We start from the raw sequence: 26,422 nt of genomic DNA on the forward strand, positions 1-26,422 counted from the left end.
CTCAGGCACTTTTTTCTCTATGTCCCTCTAACCCTCCTCTACAATTCAGGTCTCCAGTCCTGGAAGCAAAAGCCTTTACCCATGTGTCAATCTTGCTGGTCCCACAAGTGATTTAAAAGTTCAAGTAAATACACAAGCAATAAAAGGGCTGAGAAAGAAGTCAGAGAAACATCACCCTTTACAATAGCCACAAATAATATAAAATACCTTGGGATAACACTAACTAAACAAGTGAAGGACCTTTTTGATAAGAACTTTAAATCTCTAAAGAAAGAAATTGAAGAAGATATCAGAAAATGGAAGGATCTCCCATGCTCATGGATAGGTAGGATTAACATAGTAAAAATGGCAATCTTACCTAAAGCAATCTACAGATTCAATGCAATCCCCATCAAAATCCCAACACAATTCTTCACAGACTTGGAAATAAAAATACTCAACTTCATATGAAAAAACAAAAGACCCAGGATAGCTAAAAGAATCCAATATGATAAAGCAACCTTTGGAGGCATTACCATCCCTGACCTCAAACTCTACTATAGAGCTATAGTAATAAAAACAGCTTGGTACTGGTATAAAAACCAACATACGGACCAATGGAATCGAATTGAAGACCCTGACATTAATCCATGTACATATGAACACCTGGTTTTTGACAAAGGAACCAAAACTATACAATGGAAAAAAGAAAGCATCTTCAACAAATGGTGCTGACATAACTGGATGTCAATATGTAAAAGATTACAAATAGATCCATATCTGTCACCATGCACAAAACTCAAGTCCAAGTGGATCAAAGACCTGAACATAAATCCAGTTACACTAAACTTAATAGAAAAGAAAGTAGGAAACACTCTTGAACGCATTGGCACTGGAGACCATTTCCTAAATAAAACACCAACAGCACAGACCCTGAGCACAACAATTAATAAATGGGACCTCTCGAAATTGAGAAGCTTTTGCAGGGCAAAAGACACAGTCAATAAGACAAAAAGACAGCCAACAGAATGGGAAAAGATCTTCACCAACCCCACATCTGACAGAGGATTGATCTCCACAGTATATAAAGAACTCAAGAAACTAGACATCAAAATACTGAACAGTCCAATTAAAAAATGGGCTAAAGAGCTAAACAGAGAATTCACAAAACAAGAACTACAAATGGCTGAAAGACATTTAAAGAAATGCAAATCAAAACGACCCTGAGATACCACCTTACACCTGTCAGAATGGCTACGATCAAAAACGCCAATGACAGCCAATGTTGGAGAGGATGTGGAGCAAAGGGAACACTCCTCCACTGTTGGTGGGAATGTAAACTGTGGAAATCAGTATGGAGGTTTCTCAGAAAATTAGGAATCGAACTACCTCAAGACCCAGCCATCCCACTCTTGGGCATATACCCAAGGAATGCTGATTCATACCATAAAGATACATGCTCAGCTATGTTCATAGCAGCACTATTTGTAATAGCCAGAACCTGGAAACAACCTAGATGCCCATCAACGGAAGAATGGATGGAAAAAATGTGGTACATATACACAATGGAGTACTACTCAGCAGAGAAAAACAATGAAAGCATGAAATTTGCAGGCAAATGGATGGAACTAGAAAAAATCATCCTGAGTGAGGTAACCCAAACCCAGAAAGACAGTCATGGTATGTACTCACTCATAAGTGGATTCTAGATATAAAATAAAGAACAATCAGACCACAGCCCATAGAACCATAGAGGCTATATATATAGTATGGAGGTCCCTAGGACAACGGTGGCTTATAATAAATTTCGGTTCTACTCAATTATTGAAAAAAAATAGCCAAATGAATGGAAACACATGAACTATGAACCAAAGGCTGAGGGGCCCCCAGCTGGATCAGGCCCTCTGAATAGGTGAGACAGTTGATTGGCTTGATCAGTTTGGGAGGCAACTAGGCAGTGGGACCAAGTCCTGTGCTCATTGCATGAGTTGGCTGTTTGAAACCTGGAACTTATGCAGGGACACTTGGCTCAGTCTGGGAGGAAGGGACTGGACCTGCCTGGACTGAGTCTACCAGGTTGATTGCAGTCCTCGGGGAGGATTTGCCCTGGAGGAGGTGGGAATGGGGGGTGGGCTGGGGATAAGGGGAGGGGTGGGAGGGGGGAGAATAGGGGAACCCGTGGCTGACATGTAGAACTGAATGGCATTGTAAAATAAAATAAAATAAAATAAAAAATAGAAAATAAAAAGTTCAAGTAAACTTGGTTGTAGTTAGCATGTAGTTATTCCCAGTAAATGTACAGTTTCTGTGAAGATCTCTGAAATATTAAAATGAGTTCACAGACTTCCATTTTTCTTATGTTTTTGACACCCAGAAGTACTCGTGAAATACATTTCAACATTTATAAAAACAAAGCCAGCTGGGTGTGTTGGCACATCCCAGCAATCCCAGAGCTTGGAGAAGGAGATGTATAGGGTAAAAGAGCCAAGAAGAGAACACCCCCACCCTGACTTGGCTCCAAAACCAGGGCCAAAGGAAAGAACACCCTGACCCTGACTTGACCTTGAGATTAGGGCCAAGGAAAGAACACCCTGACCCTGACTTGACCCCAAGTCCAAGACTAGGGCCAAGAAAAAGAATCCCACCAATCCTGAGCTTGCCCCAAGTTCAGGTCACAAAAATCCCACCAATCCCGCCACCCTGGAAAGCTCCACCCTGCCCCCCCAACACACACACACACACACACACACACACACACACACACACACACACAAGAAACCCTATATAAAGCCTGACTTCTGCTCAGTTCCCTTGATGCTTCTGTCTGGGGCAGAGGCAGCCACCCTCTTGGGCCTCTCCCAGTAAATCTCTTGTGTGAGGTATGCTGTGTGATATGACTTTATGGTGGTTCCTGACTGCCAGGATACCTTTCCCCTCAGAGATGTAACACTTGCATTGGTGTAACTTGGATAGGCTCTGTTGGTGATTGTGCTTCCCCTCGGGGTCTGACCCTATCCCTCATCTCTAAGTCTACCTGCAAAAGACTCACCTTGGCGCTCACCGATCACTCAGCACCCCATCCACCAGTGACAATTAGGTAAGGTCCCCCTTTCGGTGGGTGCTTCCCTGAGTCAGAGGAAGTGACCACTGAGTTCGGCACCCCTCTGGTACTCTTGGACGGGGAGGTGCACCCAGGCACAGTCTTTAGGGCTACGGCTGGCCGGCCCTCTCCACCTGGCCCCATCCCGGCCCTTAGAGCTGCAATCCTGCAGTTTCCTTAGGCCATTGTACCCCCTTTCTGCCCTCTTCTCCCACCTTTTCTCTGGAGCTACCTGTAATCCCACGGCTCCTCTTGGCCTTTATGGCTTTTGCAACCCCATTCCTGACCCTTTCCTGTGGATGTGACCCCCATTCTTTGCCTTCTGGCCTCCACAAAAGCCCTGGTACCAGGCACCAAGTCTGTCCTTGGGCTTGGCCAGGCTAGGCCCCTCACCCCTATTGAGTGTGTTGATGGCCCATGGCTTGTGTCATCCTTCAGGCCCCCCTGAGTCCTGGCGACGCCCTCGACTATAGGTTGCGCTGTGGTTTTCCTCCCAGCCCCCTCTCTCATCCATGGGAATGGTGGCTTCCATACTCCCTCATTTCCCTCCCCTTTGGGATACCTCTCAAAAAACCTTCAGCCTCTATACCTGGCACCCAGCCTGAAGGGCCTAAACCTGTTAGCCTTTGCAATCAAATTTGGCCTCAATGTCCCTTAGATAATCAATTCAAATTTCTGCCTAATGCCACCCTAGATCCCAGTAGTATTCAGGACATTTACAAATAGGAATGCAATCAGAGAAATGGAAAGAAACCTCCCGTCCTTATGTTCAAACTTTCTTTTTTTTTCTTCTGCGAGCATTTTTTTTTGGGGGGGGGGTGGGTCTGGTCTCCCAGCCACACTGTGTAAATGTCCCGTCTTTTAAATTACCCTTGATGGATCTGTAAGTTGGCTGCAAAGGACGAGTGGGGAGCCGGAACCAGCAGGAGGGGGAGAAGAGCAAGAGCAGGCCAGCTACAGCTAGCACACACCGGGGACACACTCCTTGCTGGCTTGTGTGTCCCTCCACTGCCTTCTTCAGAGTCCTCTGTCTATAGCCAGGGCCCAAACATTTCCTATCTCTAAGCCTTCTTTGGATTCAGTGTTACAGGGATTCGGGTGTCTTTTAGGTATGTGGGACGTTAGACTGTTGTTTTATGCTGTCCCACTTCGATGAAAAGCTGGCTCTGGAGTTGGGACGTGGCTCCCCCTCCTCTAGACCCAAGCATGCTCATTTAAAGGTTGCCTCCAAAAATCTCTGTCCCATATCAGGTGAGCCACCTGAGAGTGTGGCAAAGAAAGGAGAGAAAAACTAAATAAAGGGACAGACTGTACCCAAAGGGGACGATCACTACTCATCTCATACTCCTTTAGTTTTGGGTTAACTCTCTAAAACTTTTGCTAAGGTATAAATCTTACCTCAACATTTGTAAGACTGTTGTGTAAACTTACTGTGCCTCAAGATTTGTAAGCATACTGGGTATGATTAAAACCTTGTAAAATCTGTAACAAAAGCGTCCACTTAAAACTCGTAACACAGGGGTTGCTAGTTAAAAATCTACACCTGAGTAATTTTAAAGGAAACATGTGGCCTGGTGCCATATTAGCTGCTGTCCCCGCACTGGGATGGGGGCAGCCATGATGACTGACAGCTATCTTTGCTAGGGTTGGAAAGGATGGATTTTGACATGTGACTTCACATCCATCTTGATTAAAAGTGACCACATGGCATAAGCCAACCAAGGAAAAACCAGCTCTCCCTAGGTATAAAGCCCAAGCCAGATGGTTCTTCCACTATGTTTGATCATGCTAAAGATCCTCCTCCTTATTGTTAGTTATTATGCGGTGCTGTGTTATTCATTAAGCAGTGCAGTTTACCGTGCGAGAAAAGCCACAAGGCACAACAAAGCCCACTATACGAGTTTATTAAGAGAAGGAACAGAGAGGAATGTGCTTAGGCCTATGGAAGACTGTGCAGGGAGAGACAGGAAGAAGATGGGGGAGGAGTCTGTGACCTGCTTTTTATGGATTCCCCTACACATGTGCATATGGGCTTACGTAGCTACGACATGCATGTGCATAGATTACATGATCACACTGTGCGCAAATGATGTGACCACGCCATGCACAGATTACGTAGGACGTAAGGCCCCGGAATGACTAAGCCTCTTGCTTAGCTACTGGACAGCGCATGTAGCTGGGGGAGTGGCCAGGAATTCCAACACTTACCATCCTCAACCCATAGTCCCTTCTCTCCTTCTCTGGTCTCTTCTGTTTCCATTCCCCCTCCTCAGCTATAGGCCACCTAAATCAACCCTCTCGGCTGCCCACCTTCAGCCCACAGTCCTCTTGCTGCTTGCTCCTGCTCCACCACGGAACCCCCTTTCTCCCCCTACCTGGCCTAAACAGGCCATGGTTCTCCCTTGTGGGAGGTTGCCACAGTGGATGGCTTGGTCAGAGTACACATCCCCTTCTCACTAAATGAACTCTGTCAGATAAAAAAGAGATTGGCATCCTATACCACTAATTCTCCCACCTTTATTAAGAATTCCAGTATATTACCCAATCTCACAACCTCACCTTCCATGACGTTTATGAGTCTCACCAACAATTTTCTCGCAGGGACACACAGGCAAGCCTGGGACCAGGATAGGGCACATGCAGGCGAAACCCACCAAACTAATGCCACCCACCCTGTCAGGGCTGAGGCCATGCCCCAGGAACCCTGAATGGAATTACAAGACCCTAGGGACATCCTAGCCAAGAATTAATTTATAACCTGCCTCCTAACTGGTCTCTGCAAGGCTACCCTTAGAGCGGCAATTTATGAAAAAAGCCAAGAGGCCATCCAGGATAAACATCAAAACCCACCTCAATTCCTAGACTGCCTTACAAAGGCCCTCTTATATACCAGTCTGGATCTCAAGACCCCTGATGGCAAACAACTCCTTATGACCTGCTTCTTCTCCCAGAGTTTCCCTGATATTAGGGCCTAATTTAAATGTCTAGAGAAAGGACCCCTGGACTCCACAGGCAGAAGTCTTAGCCATGGCCTTCAAAGTGTGCATACCATGGGAGAGATGAGAAAGCCTGAAAACAAAACTACCTGATAGCTAAGGCCTTTCATCCGGCTATAGCAGCTTCCCAGGCTCCCAAAGCCCCAAAAAACCTCCAGGTCCCTGTTTCAAATGCTGTCAGAAGGATCATCGGGTCCAGGTCTGTCTGGACCCTTGCAAACCATTCAGACCAGGCCCATGGAGCCATCAAGAGGAACATTGGGTCACTGACTGTCCTCATGTCCCTTCCAGCATGGGGACATCAGGCCAGGATTGCCCTCCAGCCGACCACCTAGGTCTGGCCCTGTATGGTGATATTTTATTTGTGCTGAAATGTGGTGATATTTTATTTGTATGTTAATAAAGTTTGCCTGGAGATTAGAGGAAATAGCAAACCAGTAAACACAAAAGTCAGGCAGTGGTAGCACACACCCTTCATTTGATCACTTGGCAAGCAGGGTCTCTGTGTGTTCAAGGACACACTAGGGAACAGCCAAGCGTGGTGACACACACCTTTAATCCCAGTACCAACCATAGAGGCCTGGAGGTCTGTACAGACAGGCAGGGACAAAGAAGTGAGGTAGCTGGGCTAAGAGACAATGAGAGGGCAGAACAGCAAGGCAATAAAGGCCTGGGTAGACAGGAAGTAGAGCACTTTTGGTAGCTGCAGAGCTGGAGAGGTAAGGTTGGTGGCTATCACTATTTCCCTGATCTCTAAGGCTTTCACCCCTATATTGAGCTCCATGTTCTTTATTTAATAAGACCATTTAGAAATTTGTCTACAGCCCTGGACAACTGAGGAGTTCCAGGCTCCCTTGGCCTGACCACCACCACCTCTGACAGGAAGCCTCAGGTAGTCATCACAGTATAGAGTGACCCATCTCCTTCCTTCTGAACACTGGGGCCACTTTTTCAGTCCTGGTGGAGTTTTGGGGATCCAACTCTCCTCATTCCCCTATTTTCAGGGTATGAGACAATATTGCCTTGCCAGCCTCACCAAACCCCACCACATAGCTGTATCTTTAAGGGTATCCCTCTTACCCACCCTTTCCTAGTGGCACCAACCTGTCCCACCCCCTTGCTGGGAAGGGACTTCCTATCCAACGTGGGAGCCTCTATTTCCTTTGTTTCCCCAATCTGCTTGACTCCAGGCCTGCCAACCATTCCCCTCCTCCTCATCATCCTTCTCCTCCTCCTCCTTTTCCTCCTGCAAACCACATAATCTAATACACCTTTCCCTTCACTGGCCTCTCGGATGGATGCCCAAGTATGGGACACCCAAAACCCCACCATAGCCAAACATCACCTCCCTCTCCTCATTCAACTGTAAAATTCCACCAAGTATGCACCCAGGCTCAACACCCACGTTCTCTCCAAAGCCTCGGGGGACTTACGCCTCTCATCTCTGACCTCTAACAGGAATGTGCTGCGCCCCACTTCTTCCCCCTTTAACACCCCCATACTTGTGGTTAAACAACCCAATGGCACCTACCCCCTTGTTCAAGATCTCTGACTTATCAGCTCGGCGGTGGTTCCCCTTCACCCTGTAGTACCCAAGCCCTATACTCTCCTCTCCGCCATCCCCTCAGAGACCTCCCATTTCTCTGTCCTAGACCTCAGGATGCCTTCTTTTCCATTCCTCTCAATCCCCGATTACAAAATGTTTTTGCCTTTACTTGGACTGACCTGGATACTCACCTTTCCACCCAACTCTCCTGGACTGTCCTCTCCCAGGGGTTCTGGAACATCCCACATCTATTTGGCCAGGCTCTGGCCTCTGACTTATCCTCTCTGTCTCTTCCTAAATCCAAGCTTATGCAATGCATAGACAATCTTCTCTTTGTAGTCCACCCTTGCAAATTAGACAGACCAATACCTCTACCTTATTAAACTTTCTGTTCAGCCTGGGATATAGGGTCTCACTTTCTTTTTTTTTTTTTTTTTTTTTTTTTTTTTTTTTTTCTTTTTTTTGGTTTTTCCAGACAGGGTTTCTCTGTGTAGATTTGCGCCTTTCCTGGAACTCACTTGGTAGCCCAGGCTGGCCTCGAACTCACAGAGATCCGCCTGCCTCTGCCTCCCGAGTGCTGGGATTAAAGGCGTGCACCACCACCGCCCGGCTGGGTCTCACTTTCTAAGGTCCAGCGGTCCATCATTACCTGAGATTAGCTATCACTCCAACAACCCACAAGGCCATTACCCTAGATAAAAAACACATAATTCGGTCACTCACAGTCTCGACAACCAAGGATGAATTGCTGTCCATCCTAGGGATGGTTGGTTTCTTACACTCTTGGATCCCCTTCTTCCTGCCCACCCCCTATAAGAGGCAGCCTTTGGCCCCTCACACAAACCCTTCCTTGTACACATTACTAAGCCCTTTCATAAGCTTCATTGTGCCCTCCTCCAGGCCCCGGCCCTACACCTTCCAGATTTGATTCACCCCTTCTCACTGTATGTCATAGAGAAGGAAGGAATATGCCTTCAGGGTCCTGAGTCACCAACTGGGACCTTCCTTTGCTCCTGTTGAATACTTATCAAAAAAACTGGACCGTACTATCCAAGGATGAGCACCTTGGCTGTATGCTCTGGCCACAGCCAAACTTCTTATACACAAATCAAAAAAGTTAACCTTTGGGTCACCCATTAATGTCTTCTCTTTTCTCCACCTATCCTCTCCTAACATATAAGGGTCTCCAAACGCTATCTCCTTCCAGAGTTCTCTCTCTTCAGGTAGCATTGGTAGAGGATGCTATACTTACCTTTCAGCCACGCTCACATCTCAACATTTCAAACGGACTCAAGTTGCTGGTTTGACTCTGTCCAGGTATGTACAGATCATTTGTTTCTGCTGGCTTCTGCCACCCATCATATTTGCTTCCAAATTCTAGAGTCTGTCTCTTCAGCTGCCTCTTCCTCCACCTGCTCTTGCAATCTCTCTGTCTTTGCCCACTTAGTAGGCGTCCTCTCTCTGGCACCTGGAGCCTGCTACACCCTCCAGGCCCCACCCTGTGGGCAACTCTCTAGTTATTAAGACACTTGCTCCTCTCCCTGTGCTGGAATCTTCCTTGTTTCTTTGCCTCCTCCCCCTAGGAGCTGCCTGCTAAGTCCCGCAGCTGCCTTAAGCCCTTCTGGGCCTCTATGACCCTGTCCCTCCTGTCTCTCAGCTCCATCCTGGAAGTCTCCCAGCTTTTCTATGCCCTCCTGGGCTTCTCTCTTGCCCCTCAGCTCCCACTTGAAGCTTATAGAAACTCCCTGCAGTGGAGTTTGCTTTGTGACCCTTCCTCTCTTTTTCTACGGACTCAGATTTTATTAAAGCCTGGCCCTGTTACTACAAACAGCTTGGCCTCAGGACAGTTCAAATGGCCTAAGTTAGCATGCTCAATGTTCAATGATGGCAACTCCTGCCATTGCACCAATTATTCCTGCCCCTCGCCAGGACAGCATGGGAGAGCTGCCCCTGGTGGTGTCAGTATGGGGGAGCTGACCCCGAGGGTGTGAGAGCAGGAAAGCAGGAGAACTGGCCCCACCACTACCATCACTGATGCAAGAGGTGAACGAGCCCTCGCCACCGCATGGAAGAGGAGGGGGAAGTGGCCAGCTATCCCACTCTACACGCTCAAGGCCAGCTCACCCTAGCCTCCACCGGTAGGGTCAGCACTACTGTGCTGCCCAGGCATGGAGCAGGTCCCGCCTCCCTGAGTGCTGCAGCTGGTAAGGGGGAGGGTCGGCTCCCTCATCGGTCACAGGCAGAGAGGGGGTAAGGAGGCCATCTCTCCCTGCCCACTCCTCTGGGTGACAGACAAGTCGTGGGGACCACTCTCCCACTCCCCCCACACCCTGCCTTATAAACGCCTTGTCTAGACTTCTTCAACAACAGATCCAAAAGATTTCTACCCAGGTTTCTAATCAGTTGCTCTTATAGGATTACCAGCCCCTAGTTACAGTGCCAGAGGTCTGCAACTTCCAATCATACCCTGGTGAAGGTCAAGTTTGCCCCCAATCAACAGGAAGTAGTCTAATGATAACACCATCCCCTGTCCAACCCAAGCTGTTTATTAATAATAAACAAAAAGGGGGGAATGTAGGGTAAAAGGGCCAAGGAAAGAACTCTCTTACCCTGACCTGATTCTAAGACCAGGGCCAAGGGAAAGAAAAAGACTCCCACCAATCTCTGAGCTTGCCCCAAGATCAGGCCACAAAAATTCCACCAATCCCAGGCTACCCTGGAAAGCTCCCCCTCCCCCAAGAAACCCTATATAAAACCCGACATCTGCTCAGCTCCCTGCTGCTTCTCTCTGGAGCAGAGACAACCACCCTCGTGGTTTTTCCCTCCCAATAAATCTCTTGTGCTGTGAGATGTCTTTCTGATCCAATTTTTTTGTTTGTTTGTTTTTCTTCAAGACAGGGTTTCTCTGTGTAGCTTTGCGCCTTTCCTGAACTCACTTGGTAGCCCAGGCTGACCTCAAACTCACAGAGATTCCCCCTGGCTCTGCCTCCCCAGTGCTGGGATTAAAGGTGTGCCATCACTGCCCAGCTGAGACGTCTTTCTGTATGCTGTGAATATGTGTTGGGGCAGATGCTGGGAGCCGCTACCAGGAAAATAAGATGTGAGAGACCAGATGTGCCATGAAGCCACGTGGCAAAACATGGATTAATAGGAATGGGTTGAGTTAAGTTGTAAGAGCTAGCTAGCAAGAAGCCTGAGCCATAGGCCATACAGTTTGTAATTAATATAAGTCTCTATGTGTTTACTTGTGACTGGGCAGGACACAGGAAACTTCTAGCTACATTTAGTGCCCATACGTGGTGGCAAGAGTTTCTACCTAAAACCTGAGAGAACTTAAGAAGAAATTCTAGAACAGAGCTAAAAGCAGCTTCCTAGTCCCTGACTCTCATTATGGGCCATGGTCACGATGGGCTTCAGCAGACTCGGAAACTAAGGGGGTCCAGCCCCTTAATAGTCCCCTCCCAGGGTCTGGGGAAGAATCTACAACCAGCTGATAATTTAATCTTTGACAAAAAGAAATGAATCTCTGTACACGAAACTCCTTAGTCCACACACTTTATTCTTCTGAGTCAGTTCTCTCTACACAGCCTCTATTCTGCTCTCATGCCTAGCTCCCTTCTTGCCTGATTTGTCTCTACCTTTATCTGTTGTCTCCTCTAAGTTCTATCTTAATTCTCTCATCTTAGTTCTGCCCCAATCTAGGTTCTCATCCATCTAGTTCCTTCCCATCTCGACTCCTCTCCCATCTCCTTCTCTCTCATCTTGTTCTTCCCCACCTGGCTCTTCCTCATCTTCCATCTTGCTTCTCTAGTACTCTCTTCTAGCCCTTCAATCTAGTTCTTCCCATCTAGTTTGTTCCTCTCCAGTTCTTACCCATCTAGTTCTTCTGTTCTCTTTTTTCCTCTCTCTCCTCCTCTCTGTCTCCTTATTCTCTCCATTCCCTCTAAATCTCTCAGGAATCCAGTTATAAACCCAAGCAATAGCAATCCTCTGGCAAGAGCAAGGTCACCAGGCTTGAATTCTTATGGGGTCATAAAGGCAGGTAAGAATTTTCCTCAGGCAGTGACCACCAGGCTTTCTTTTACAACCCAAAGGGAAGTGGTAAAGGAGGAGAGAGCTAATGATAGGTTAGTATATGAAGAAGGGAATTTATGTGCTCAATCTACATTCCTAGAAGTGGTTAGGTAAGAAATTAGGAGTCTATCAGTAAGAAAGGAGGCTCTCACCCTAAATTGCACAAGAAATAAAGCTATCCTCCTGACCTAGGAGACAGGTGTTGTTTCATTTGGGCTTGGATGCTTGATAGGTATTTTAGTTCTTGGAGGCACACATAGCATTACAAGAAAATTACTGTAGGAACCAGCTAATATATATACAAAAGCTAAAATATCACCAAGACTTCTTAAGCCATGGAGAAGTCCTTGACTTTTCCAAGTAGGGGCTTTTGTGATAGTAACAGAATTCCATTACGTTTTCCTGTGGCTTGCAGCACAGCAGCCACATGGCAGGTTCCTGCTGCCTCTCATGGGCCTCAACACAGAGGAGCTTCTCCCCGCCGCTGCCTGGGGACTTGGGAACACAGCTGCAGGCTTAAAAGCACAGGCATACTACTTAAGACCGCTTCCCAGAATGGGGGAGGTAAAGCGTGGCCCATTGGTGCCTGCCCTGTGTCGAAGAGCCGAGTGGGGTGGAGGCAGCAGCCAGGAATGCGGCCCCCTTTGTCCCAGCCATGCAGCTTAACAGTTTAAAATCTCTCCCAGTCAGAAAAAGATTACAGATACACAATAAGAACAGATTCAGATGGAAAAAACTCTAAACGGGTTACAGTGTGTTTAAAAGTATATGTAGGTTTAGGAGAATAAAGAGAAGGTATAGACAGTCATAAAAAGGACATATATGGTTTTAAAATAGCAAAATAAAGTCCTTAGAAAGAGGAGTAAAGTAATATAAAGAAAATGAGCCACATGAGGATGGAAAATGCACAAAAAGTCTGGATTATGTATATTATTGTGTTGTCTTTAAAATTTTTGACTGCTATGAGACATTTGATTATAAAAGCTGCTGGATTAAATCAACCTACTACATATTTTAAAAATATCTTGACTCCAAAATTTATGTCACTTTGGGGGAGGGCTTATGTTTTTGTTTCCACAGGTAATAAGAGACTATGGATTTATTAAAAATTAAAGATGACAAGATTTGATTGAGGAAGACCCCTGAAACCCTGACTATAGACATAAAAAAAATTAACCTGAAAGAACTGCAAGACACAGTCTGGACTACCAAGTGAGTTCCAGGAAAGGCACAAAGCTACACAGAGAAACCCTGTCTTGAAAAAACAAACCAAACCAAAAAAAAAAAAAAAAAAAAAAAAAAAAAGACACAGGATGTATATTTTACCTGCTCAAACACATAACAAGAAATTATTGTTGTCTGATTTATGTACAATACACGGTCTGCACTTGTATTAATGCAGATATATATGTTACCTTTAAAAGTTTATGTATTTTCAGGATAAGGGGACCAGACACCAATGAAAACAAATGGCCCAGATGATCCAGCATCTCAAAATGCCTCTGTTGCAGTTTCCTCTGAATTCTGCATCCAGAAAGGCTTCAATGCTGCTGGCTGAGATGATCCAGCCTCACAGACTACTCCAGTCAGGACTTGACCATAATTCTAAAATTTCTTAGAGTTCCCATCAGATTAACAGCACCCCCCAATCAGCAGGAAGTAGCCAAGAAAATTACACCCACATTCCCAAAAAAGGATTATGGATGTTTGTCTCTGTTTAGGGGGTTGGTTACAAATTGTTATTGGTCATAGACAATCTCTTTCTAGAAGAAGAAAGGGAGATATGATACAGCAATATATGATATAGAAATAATGGGATAAAAGGGTAGATTATTGAATCTACTTTAATCTAAAAAACAATTATTAAGCTTACATATTTTACATTACTATGATTTTGGTTTATTGATACAAATTTAAAGTTAATTTTGTTATAATGTATATATATTTCTACTCTTGTTTAAGGTATTATGTTTATGTAGCTTATTTAAAAGTATAATATATAATTAAGAAATACAACTTGGGGGCTGGAGAGATGGCTCAGAGGTTGAAAGCACCGACTGCTCTTCCAGAGGTCCTGAGTTCAATTCCCAGCAACCACATGGCGGCTCGCAACCATCTGTAATGAAATCTGGCGCCCTCTTCTGTATACATAATAAATAAATAAATCTTTAAAAAAAAAAAAAGAAAGAAAGAAATACAACTCAATAGTCATTTTAATAGTCAAACTTATAGTCATGTTAGCTAGGTTTTATAGATATGCAAAGATATATTTCAGATGGGTAGGTAATTTTCAAATACTTTGAAGACCTACAGAACATGGCATTTAAAATGTTTTAAAAACTTAAACTTTTCTGGATATCGAGACTCATCTGCTCCTGGCAGCACCAATCCACTTCGGAGAAGATGATGGACATAGAAGAAACTCCAGATGGAGTTTGCTTTCTTTTTGGCAAAAGGTAGCCATTTTGGCAAAAAAACTGCTCTTCCTTGAACTGCTTTGACAGTAAGTTGTATAAACTGGACATACAGGACCCATAGGAAATTGACCACTAAATTTTGCCAAAACAAGGTGAGATGGTCCTTCAGATTCCTCCTTCACAAAAGATACTGCCAGACATTCTGCAGGACACAGAGGAAAGAGACTGATGAACTTTGCCAATAGGTGAGACAATCCTTCAAATTTCCTGCTTCATGCTCTAGGTCTGTAGGCTGAAAATAGAAGTCTCAACATTACAGAGGAACTTTTGGTGACTGTCTAGGCAGCCAGATGTCCCTGTCATTTCCAGAATTTTGGAAGCTGCTTATAATGTACTTCCTGTTTACTTAGGTAATAGTATATCATTCTGGGGTCTTTGGTGGAGTTGAAGACTAGATAGTTATAATTATAGTTTTCCTTAGTCATAATAAAAGATAAATTAGATATAAGACTTTAAACTCACAAAAATAGGATAAATGACAAAATATTTTCTTTATTTCCTAATATTATTATCTAATATAACCAAAATACAAATAGGCAACACAGTTTGTAATTAATATAAGCCTCTGTGTGTTTACTTGGGACCGAGTGGCTGTGGGACCCGGCGGGACACAGGAAAACTTCTAGCTACATTCTTGTGTGAGGTTTACTGTGAGGTGTGACTTTATGGTTTTCCTTGTGTCCTGATTGCCAGGATACCCCTCAGAGCTGTAACACTTACAAAAGGCCAATTTAATCTACAGAGTTTCACATAGACAAGCAACTGAGTATGTTACTCAGTCACTAGTGTGCTCACCTAGCATTCATAAACTTCAGGGTTCAATACCTAACATCATGTTAAGAAAAACAAGCTAGCAACAAAAACAGCACAGTGGCCAATGCTGTCATCCCAGCATTGGGGAGGTAGAGGCAGGAGGATCAGAAGTTCATGGTCATTCTCATCCACATGAGTCTAGTCCAGCTTGGGCTACATGAGACCAACCTCCAACCCTGTTTTATTTAAAACGTCTCTAGGCACAGTAGTACATGCCCACAGTCCTGGGAGGCTGAAACAGTAGTATTAAAAAACATTTAAAGTTGTCATAAGACAGATTAATAATTCGACACAATAATTAATAATAAGACACAAAGATGGAATTGAATGGGCAAAATAATGCTGATGTTATGTACAGGATCAGCCTTATTGAGATCAGCCTATAGTGAGATCTTCTCTCAAAAAAGCAAAAACAAAGGCCGGGCAGTAGTGGCTCACACCTTTAATCCCAGCACTGAAGAGGTAGAGGCAGGGGGGGGTCTCTGAGTTTGAGGTTAGCCTGGTCTACAGGGTGAGTTCCAGGACAGCCAGGGCTACACAGAGAAACCTGCCTCAACCCTCTTGCCCCAAAAAGCTAGGGTTGTGCACCCCTTTAGTGTCAGCACTCAGGAGGCAGAGGCAGGCTGTATTCTGTGCGTGAAGGCAGCCTGGTCTATATAGTGACTTCCAGACCAGCAGGAGTTACATAGTGAGAGCGTGTAGCAAAAACTAAAAAAAGACAAACAAAAAAAACCACAACCCTCCACTCAAGTCAAGAAATATAGATGATACTCCTCAATTTATAAGTCATATCCCCCATCCCTACACAAAGAATCATCACAGCAGAAGTAATTTCAGGCTGGAGAGACATATTTTCTCTTCATTAACAATGATTGTCAAGGCATCTGATATCTGAGAAACTAGCCCTTCCTTTCCTTGGGAAGTCCATGGGCTTCTGGGTAAGGGCACCTGATCAACAAGCCGCTCACTCCCATCAGCTTGATGGTCAGTTACAAAGCCTAGGAAGAGAACAATTTATCAGTGAAAAAAACCACCTTTTCAGAACTTTCATGAGACCAAAGGTCAAGTTCACTTGATTGGCAGATACTGACATAGGAGTTAGGATAGCTGAGGAGTCAGAGATCCCAGGGCAGTGTCTGGAGAAAGGGAGTTGAGATGAACTCCATGGGTGGGAAAAAACATTAGACATGTCTACACAAAGATGCCTTTCCGTCATCCTTCCTAGATTCTTAGGTCTCAGGCTACCAGACACACTTTCCCAGTCTCATTCTAATCCCCCAAGACTGTAGACTGTGATGGTATTGTGTTCCCCAAAATATTGTGTACCTTAATAAACTTATCTGGGGTCAGAGAACAGAAAAGCCACTAGTTAGGCAGTGATAGCACATGCCTTTAATCCTAGCATTCAAGAGGCAGAAATCCCTGTGGATCTCTTTGAGTTCAAGGCCACATTGGAAACAGCCAGGCATGGTGACTCACGCCTTTAATCCCAGGAAGCAAGCCTTTAATCCCAGAGAGTGGTGGTAGAAAGCAGGAAGGTATATAAGGCGTGAGGACCAGAAACTAGAAGCATTTGGCTGGTTAAGCATTTGGCTGGTTAAGCATTTGGCTGGTTAAGCATTTGGCTGGTTAAGCTTTCAGTCTTTGAAGCAGCACAGTTCAGCTGGGATTTATTCTGGATGAGGACTCAGAGGCTTCCAGTCTGAGGAAACAAGCAAGACCAGCTGAGGAACTGGTGAGGTGAGATAGCTGTGGCTTGTTCTGTCTCTCTGACCTTCCAGTATTCACCCCAATAACTGGCCTCGGGTTTGATTTTTTTTTTTTTTTTTTTTTTTTGGTTTTTCGAGACAGGGTTTCTCTGTGTAGCTTTGCGCCTTTCCTGGAACTCACTTTGGAGACCAGGCTGGCCTCGAACTCACAGAGATCCGCCTGCCTCTGCCTCCCGAGTGCTGGGATTAAAAGCGTGCGCCACCACCGCCCGGCAGGTTTGATTTTATTAATAAGAACTTTTAAGATTCCTGCTACAGTAGACTACACTGTTTTGCCCTGGCTGCCTAGATAAACAACCGCGGTTGCACTTTCAAAAGACAAGAGCTAGAGAAGTAAGAAGAAGGAAAGAATTTAGAACTGTCATAAGACAGACTGATAATTAAGACAAGGATCCAGCAGAATGGGCAGAATCATGGTGAGGTTATCTGAGAGAAAAGCCTTGTCCTTGCCGAGGCATGCCAAAGTAGCCAAAGGTGAACCAACAGGGTGTCTGCAGAGACTTATTTTCAAATGGCCTGGGGTGAGGTAGTACCTGAGTAGTCAGTGAGGTAAGGAATTAGGTGAAAGGCACAAGAGTGCTCATCACATGATCTTCCCTAAGCGTAAGGATGTTCTGCCTAAAACGTCAATGACAAATATGTATAAAACATTGTCCCCCAAATATGGGCTCACTTATAACTCCTAAGAATGTATTTGGCTGGGAGGATGGGTTCTTTTTGTTGTTATATTGTGAATTGTTCTACATTCATATGTATTGCTTTTGTATCCATATAGTATTTATATAAAACTTAAGCAACACAAAGACTTATTCTTCGGTCTCTCGGCTGTTTCCCACTACACCCTTGCATCTGGGACTCAGCAAAATAAACCCCTTACAGACCACATTCCTCAATGGGAATCACTAGTTCCTTCAGCCTCCTCCAAACACTTCTTTCGGGAACTACTGCCCACACAAAACGGCCCCTTAAACTGCTCTACCAGAACAAATGGCTTCCTTCACCACCGAGTGCACAAGGATCCCACCCACAAAGGTTCCTACCCCACCTATCATCTGAGTCAGAAACGCTGGCTTGAGGGTTGAGGGTTTCTCGGTCACTAAGCTAAGAAGTTGCTCTTTCATGTTTCTCTGGAGCCTGGTCTCCGGAGACCCAGCCCTTGGATCTCACCCTGCAGCAGGTCAAAAGAAACAGGTCTGTGACGATGTAATTAATGTAACTCAGCAGTGCTGTGACATCCCACTCTGTGAATCAACCCAGCCCTAATGTTTTGGATGACACGACTTGAAAAGTATTTTAGACATCACGGGTAAAAAGTTTCTCTGTAAAGCCTAACCAGTAATTCCCTGGTCTCTGACTCAGCTCTTCAGAATATTACCAGCAACATCTTCTTTTTTTTTTAATTATTAAAAAAAAAAAAAATGTTTGTAGGCATGGGAGGTTTCCCCTACACCGGCCAGAAGAGGACATCGGATCCCCAGGGACCGGAGATGGCTGTGAGCTACCATGCAGATGCCGGGAACTGAAACCAGTCCTCTGGAAGGGCAGCCCTGATCTTAAGCACCGAACCAGCTTTCCAGCCCCTTCAAGTTCTTATTTTTAGAGCTCTTCTGCTCTTCAGGAGAATCTCTTTCCTGTCTTCCTATACCTCTCCACAGTCTGCAGGAGATAAATCTGGGCCAGGTGTGGTGGCACTTATGGACCAGCTTGCCTCCATCTTAGGCTTAAAAGCCATCTTATAGTAAAGACAAACTAGATTCATTCCTGTTTATGATCAAACCTCTGTTTCTCAGGGAACCCTGACTACAAACGGTTCTGTATTGCCTATTCCTGGAAATGACAACCATGCCTTTAGTTGTTATGACCACTTTGCAACCCTACCTTGTTTCAAAAGGCTGTTATGACCACCTTATTATGCTGCTCCTGTAACCCCTGCCTATTTGCTCTCCAAATCCCCCATTTGGAAACCCCCTACCCCTGAGCTATAAAAATCCTTATCTTGCCCTTGTCCAGTGCTGACCTCTTGAACACCATCTTAGGGGGAGGCAGCCCATGTGCACGATTTAAAAAGCTTACTTTTATTAATTGCTTGCTTTAATTAATTTGGCCAGGATGATTTGGTTCCTTGATTTTGCTCCTCCCATCTTGGGGATTAACAGCATTTGCCTTTAATCCCAGCACTCAGGAGGGCAGAGACAAAGAGATCTCTGAGAATCCCAGGCCGGCCAGGACTACATGGTGGGGCTGAGGGGCAGTCACTTGGGATAGGGGTGACAGCAGTGATGGGGGTATTGAAATTTAAACAAAGTCTAAGGTTCCCCCTTCCTCATGGGACATGGAGAAGATCAGATGGGGTGGGGGTGGGGGGATGTTTGGAGAGCAAGGGCTAGCCTGCTGTAGCCAGGAGCCCAAGGCAGCCAAGTGGACAGTGAGGATGGGGGGGTTGGGTGGGACTGCAGCCCAGCCTGGCGAGTGTGACTACAGGAGCTGGAAGGGAAGGAAGTCTGGGTCTTGTTGCTTAGCTGGGTGAGGTTCCGCCTAGTGCTGACTCAGAAAGTTGCAACTTACCCTGCTTTCTGTTTTCCTGTTTGTTTGACCGGAAACCTACATATATGCCTTTTCCAGGCACTTCGGGCTTCCTTGCTCAGTCTATGAAGCTGCCTGCTGCCCTGTGGCTGACCTCTAAACCAGCTTGACTCAAATGACCTTTTCTGCTTTTCCCCTCAATTTTCCTGCTCTGGGAAGCTGCTGAAATTTACCGTTTGGGAGGCTTTTCTTTTAAACTCTTAAACAATGTGTCCCCCTTTAATAAACGTTGCATTTGCTTGACTTCCAAACTTGACCTGCCTTTTAACCATTTCATTGGTAGAGAAAAGAAACCCGGTCCTATGCCTCCACACAGTATCAGAAGGAGCATTAAATCAGTCAACGCTGGCAGTGGGTGGCTCTTAAGAGGCACAGTGTAGGCCCCACACAACTCTGCCCGCCTAGGTTCTCTCTGCTCACAAGGGCCCTAGCCGTAGAAAGGAAGGCAGGGAGAAGGTCAACGCAAAAAACCACAGCTCTTATCTTAAAGGGAAAAAGAGATAGTTCATTCTGCAGCCATTTTAAGTCATCGTGGCTTGAGTAGACAGACTTAAGGCACCCCAAAATCAGTGTTCCAATGTGGAAGCAATTTCATGAAGTTTCATAGTTTTACAGAACAAAGAAAGCCATAAATCAAAGCAAGTTTAAAATACACTGGTGGGTCCATCAGAGAGACAGGGCCAGTGAGATGGGGGAGCTTTCCTACAGGCCCAAGATGGATCTGATGACATGTTTCGCTTTCAGGTTGGTGGAAGCTAGTGGTCTGCTAAGTTAATAGATTCTAAAAGATTTTTTTTTCCCTATTAGTTACAACATGTTATTCACTCAGACACGGAGGTGGTCAAGGAATTCAGTGGGGCGGGACTGTGGCTAAAACTTAGCTCAAGATAAGGTCGTTAGCATCCGGACCTGCAACATTCCAGTCTCTCCACAGGACTGAAATTCTAATCAGCCAACCAGTTTCTGCAGGCAAAGCTTTTTTTCAGGAGTTTTCATTCACACTAGCATACAAACCTGGACAAAAAGGGGAGTGTGTCAAAGGGGAGAGATAGGGACCAGCGCCCATCAAACCTCCGACCTTTGGTACAGAGCTGAGTTCAGAGGGCAGGAAGGGGAAGATGAAGAAGGTAAAGTTTAAGCAGGAAAATAGAAGGTTGGTCCATGCCGGGCATGGTGGTACACACCTTTAGGCCCAGCATACAGAAGGCAGAGGCAGGCCATCTCTGAGTTTGAGGCCAGCCTGGTCTACATAGTTAGACCCTGTCTCAAAAAAAGAAGAAAAGAAAATGTCCCTGTAAAACGGGGACAATTGTGATCTCTGAGAATGAAAGAAGCTTTCTCATCCACAACATTAAAGGAATCCAATGGCGTCTTTGTCTCACCAACTCAAGGAATGAAATTCACAGGCTGTTGTCTGTGAGGCCAGCACCATCGAGCAGCTACTGGGAACTGTTTTACGGGAGTGATGGCCTAAACCCGGTGAGGCACAGGTAGCCCATCAGGACAGTGGCGGACCAACAAGGGGTCCAGGTGCTTCTCAGTTTCAATCAGATCCTCACACGTAGTTTCCAAGACGGGAGTGGGGGTGGGTGGGTGAGTGTTGAGGTGCTCATCTGTTGTGTAAAGAGGAATGGAAAAAGATCACAAGAAACCAGTAAGGAGCTAGGGCGCTCTCTTCTGGAAAGCTTTGCCTCTGGCCAAAGTCATAACCAAGGATATTTCTGGCCTGTGACCAAGGATAAGAACTAGAACTGCTTGATTCCAAGGTCCCTTCCTGAAGACTGGCTGACCAGTTTGTACTTCCTGCTCTTGTCACTTTGGGCTCATTTGCATACCGCAGGCTTTCCGTGTGTGCTCTGTTGCACACAGTTCTACTCACAACTTTATGCATCGTTGTGCATCTCATATGAACAGCATCAGAAACAGAGGTGCAGCTCCACGCTGTCACCTCCAGCAGTCTGGGAAGTTCTCTTCATTTTTTTAGAGGTCTTGAGTAAAACTGGATCCTTGGCTTCAATCAGAAAAAAATAAATCAAACCAGGATGAGCTTTTTCCAATATGAAAGGAGCTGTCATTAAAAATGGAAAGAGCTTTGCTGGAGAGAGAGTAAACAAGTGCATGCCTGATGCCCTCAGAAGCCAGAGGAGGGCATTGATTGGATCCCCTAGAACTGGAGTTACAGACCGTTGTGAACCATCATGTGGGGGCTGGGACTCGAACACCAGTTCTCTGGAAGAGCAGCCAATATTCTTAATCACTGAGCCATTTCTTTTCTAGCCCTTATTATCATTATTTTTAAAATAAAAGTGGCTCCAGACATGTCTCTGATGGAATAATAATCTAATAAAGCAAAGCCAGAACCACTAGGGGTATATAAGGGGGATGGGAAATACCTTTTATGATGAATAGTGGTTGGGGTTTTCTAGAAAATGTGGGTTTAAAACTGGGAAAAGAACAAGGCCGTAATAAATGTTCATTGTGTTAGAATTATTTTTAAAATTTATTATTGTTGTTGTGTGTATGTTGTTTGAATGCAGGGGTGTGTGTGCATGTGTGTGAGCCTCAGCACACATCTGGAGGTCGGAGGAAAACGTTCTCAAATTGTTCCTCTCCTTCCACCATGGGATGCAGGGATTGAACTTGGGTCCTCAAGTTTGCTTACAAGTGTTTTTTTTTTTAGCCTACTGAGACTCATCACCAGCGCTGTGTCAGGAAATCTGACCTTCAGCTGGCTGGAGATTTCACCCAGACTCTGGAGTGAGGGGATCCCTTCATTTTCATGTACATCACTTTCTCCGTCTTTCAATTCTTCCTTAGTCAGTGTATCCCCTGAGCAAGTGTGTGTGTATTTGTATTATAATGAGCCACAGGTCAATGCCAGACACTTTTGAGTGCTTGGCACTGATGCCAGTGGCCAGATTTAGTGGGATTCTGCTGGGAGTTCCAGCCTTCCTGTTTGCCAGCCTGCTCTTTACACGTGCTGATGTTGCAGCCTTTGTGAGGTTCCTCACTTCTCTGCCCTGTTCCATGTCACACTCAAGTCCCCATTGGTTGACATCTTTCTGTTCCAAAGTATTTTCCATCACATAAAACAATAACAGTGATTTATTATATAAATTATCCATTGTGTATAATTAATATTAATTACTATAATTAATAATATTGTTATTATAGTAATAAGTTCTTTATTTGAGGCAGGATAGAAAGGTGGGAAATTGTGGGGACATGGAAAGAAATGAGTGAAACCTTCTGCCAAGCAATAGTCAGGAATACCAGCACAATCACCAACATTTGCTATGAAGAGAGCTAACAACGTAGATATGATACTTTTTCTTTAAATTATTTTTTATGTATTCTTTGACAATTTCATCCATATATGCAATATATTTTTCAGCATTAGCCACTCATTCCTTTCTAATATTTGTTTTAAGTTGTGATGTTCTCAAATCAGAGCGTTAAAGTAACAATAAAGCGGGTGAAGACCTGATGATGTCTGACCTTGGATACGGCTCTACTCCTCTCTGGAATGTGTCTTGGGAATCTCAGTGTTGACTTTGCCTACAGGGATGGCTCCTTGCTGCAGCCCCAAGATCTAGTTTTACCTCACTGATGCTAATCCAGCCAAGTGGTTCCTAAGCAGCACCTGAGAGGTACTGTGTAACTGTGGGAGTCACAGTCCTCCTCTATCCACCAGAGTCTGCAAGGACCAGTAGTACATTATCACTTGTCTTCCCCCAGCCCCAATCCATTTTATTTATTTTGACGTTTTCAGGACAAGATTTCTCTTGTAGCTCTAGCTGTCCTGCAGTTCCCTCTACATGTGGACCAGGCTGGCATCAAACTCAGAGACCCACCTGCCTCTGCCTTCCAAGTGCAGGGACTAAAGGTGTGCGCTACCACGCCCAGCTCCCAATCCATTTTATTAAGGTAGGTGAAATGATGTGTATTTATAATCTCAGCTCTTAGAAGACTGAGACAGGAGGATCGATGTGAGTTTGAGGCCATCCTAGGCTATTGAGGGAGATCTTGTCTTAAGCAAATAAATAATATAAAGCATCTGCTGTGGGATGTCTTTTTGTATGCTGTGAATATGTGTTGCTCTGATTGGTTGATAAATAAAGCTGCATTGGCCTATGGCAAGGCAGCTTAGAGGCAGGCAGGAATTCCAAGAAGATATACAGAGAGAAGAAAGGAGAGGAGAGAGATGCTGTGAGCCACCACCAAGAGAAGCAAGATGTGAAAGTACCAGTAAGTCATGAAGCTAGGTGGCAATGCACAGATTAACAGCAATTGGTTAATTTAAGATATAAGAGCTAGCTACCAAGAGGTCTGCCATAGACCATACAGTTGTAAATAATATTCAGCCTCTGAATGATTATTTTATAAATGGCTGCCGGACCACGGGGTCGAGTGGGACCAGAGGAACTTGGGACTGGAGAAAACTTTCGACTACATACATCTTATTAGGGTGTATTGCATACGATGAAATTCACCTGTTTCATGTGTACAACCAGTGATTTTTAGATACGTTATTTAGTGTTGCAACTATCACCTTCAGTCATTCCTAGACTATTTTAGTACTACAGATGAGATCTTTAGGATATTAACTGTTGTTCAATTCTGAACTACAAGAAACCACTAATCTGCTTTTTATCTCTATAAACATTCTATGTACATAGAATCACAAGTCCATGATCACTTACTTAGCATATGTTGAGATCTGTGTCAGTGGTTTGGTATGCCATCGTACAGGCCAACATACACAGAAATGTATTCATCCACTCACTGATGGACACTTCGGTTATTTCTGGGTTTCATCTATCATGAATAGTGCTACTGTGAATGTCTCTCTGTACATGTGCCTTAGTTACTCTTCTGTTGCTGTGATGAAACACCATGACCAAAGCAACTTAAAAAGGCATTTAATTGGAGGCTTGCCTACAGTTTCAAAGGGTGAATCCCTGTGGCCATCATGGCGGGGAGCAGAGCGGGAGGTAGGCAGGCATAGCCCTCAAGCAGACGCTGAGCACCTACATATGGTCTGCAAGATGGAGACAGAAAGAAAGTGAGACTGGGGCTGGCCTGGGCTTGTGAAACCTCAAAGCCCACCCCAGTGACACACCTCCTCCAGCAAGACCACATCGCCTAATCCTTCCTAAACACACCAACAACTGGAAACCAAACATTCAAATATGTAAGCTGTGGAAATAGGAAAATCTTAGAAGGAGGGAGAGAAGGCAAGCATAAAATACACAGGCAAGTTTTGACATCATGATCTCTTCACACCTCCTTTCTTGACCCTAGGATGAAATACCACACCCACAAGAACATAATAGGCATGGGACTCGTTTCCCAAATATGCCATTGACCCCATTAAAGAACATTCTATTGCTGTGGCCAGAGCAATCTGGAATTCTTTCCATTAGGTTTGGTGTATCTTTTAACCAGCTGACTTGGCCTGGCACATTGATCCATGGTTACCTGCCTAAAAAGGTGTAGCTAAGCGTGGACCTCATGCTGAGCTTTATTTTTATTTTATGTGTATGCTTTTTGCACCACATTCCAGAAGTGCCCACAGAGGCCAGAATCAAGGTTCATTAAAACTATAGTTAAAGATGGTTGTGAAGGACTGCATCTGTGCTGGGACTTGAACCTGGGACCTCTGGAAGAGCATCCAGTACTCTTAGCCACTGAGTAATCTATCCAGCCCCTTGTGCTAAACATTTTGAAAATGACCAACTTGCTTTCTAAAATGGTCAGTCAAACCAACTTTCAGTCCTGCTAGCAACAGGGGAGTGCACTGTTTCTTGGCATCTTTGTCAACACTTGTTAATATTGGTCTTATTTATCACAGCCGTTCTAGCAAGTGGAAATGCTATCTCACAGGTCATCGTCTTCAGTGCTAAGGATGGATTTCAGGGTCAAGGCAAATGCAACATTGAGCCAAGTCCCCAGTGAAGTGTTATCTCATTGTAACTGTTTATTTATTTTTAAAAGATTAAATTTTAAAAAACTATGTGTATGTCTGTGTGCCTGAGTATGGGTGTGTGAATGTGAGTGCAGGGTCCCAAGGAGACCAGAGATATCAGATCCTCCAGAGTTGAGGGTGCAAGCAGTTGTGAGCTATCTGACATTCACACTTGGAATGAAGTCCAGTCCTCTGCAAGAGCAGGAAGTGCTCTTGACTATCAAGCCATCTCCCCTAAGCCCTGCAGTTTTTATTTTCAAGTTAGGCATGTGCACAGATTGCATCTTCACACAGACCCACCAGGCAGGCTGTAATAGCTCCTCAAACCACAGATAATACACTCTGAAGCCCCAGGTTGGTTCTGAGTTCCAGGAAGTCTTCTTCACTCTTCTGGAGAAGTGATGTGGGGGAGACACTGGAAACCTCTCACATACCTCAGATAGGCAGGCACAGGGATCCTTCGGGGCAGCTTCATTGGTCAGCTGTGGGGCAGAAGGTTGGTGATCCTTTCTCTTGTGTGGCTTCTCATGAGTTTAGCCCGTTCCCACAGTTTTCTTGGCTTGAAGGAATCCTGCTGCCCAGTGAAAAGCCACAATGGCTCAGGAAAAAGATGCTGCTCCAAGAAGCAACCACCTCTGTACTTGTTTTTGGTTTGTCTTTTCTTCATTGTCTTGATTTGATTTTTTATTCTTTTTTTCTTCCTCCTCTGTAGCAGTTTGAAGGGGATAGTCTTAAGTATTTAAATACTTGGTCCCTGGCTGGTGGCACTTTTTGAGAAAGTTTAGGAAGTCTGGCCTTGCTCTAGGAAGTATGTCACTGGAAATGAGGTTCAAAAGTCACATGCTATTCCCAGTTTTCTCTCTCTTCTGTGTGTGTGGGGGGGGGGGCTGCACGCACGCACGCACGCACGCACACACGCGCGCACGCACACACACATGCACACGCAAGCTCACACAAGTCTTGTGCTCGCAATTTAAGAGGCAAAACCTCAGCTTCTGCCCCAGCTGCTATACCTACCTCATGCTGCCTTTGCTCCACCATCATGGATTCTAGCATTTTGGAACCATAAGCCCCAATAAACTCTTCCTTCTATAAGTTGCCTTGGTCACAATGTCCT

The 26,422-nt window shown here is 45.0% G+C and overlaps 1 long non-coding RNA gene across 1 annotated transcript; it reads left to right on the top strand.

The window, feature by feature from the left end:
• Nucleotides 1-16,685: 16,685 nt before the first annotated feature.
• Nucleotides 16,686-18,759, top strand: LOC119088586. Its single transcript, XR_005092253.1, has 2 exons — nt 16,686-16,725; nt 18,183-18,759. It is a non-coding gene; the product is annotated as an uncharacterized LOC119088586 (long non-coding RNA).
• Nucleotides 18,760-26,422: the final 7,663 nt, after the last annotated feature.

This window comes from Peromyscus leucopus, chromosome 9, assembly GCF_004664715.2.
Source record: "Peromyscus leucopus breed LL Stock chromosome 9, UCI_PerLeu_2.1, whole genome shotgun sequence".
Classification (NCBI taxonomy): Eukaryota; Metazoa; Chordata; class Mammalia; order Rodentia; family Cricetidae; genus Peromyscus; species Peromyscus leucopus.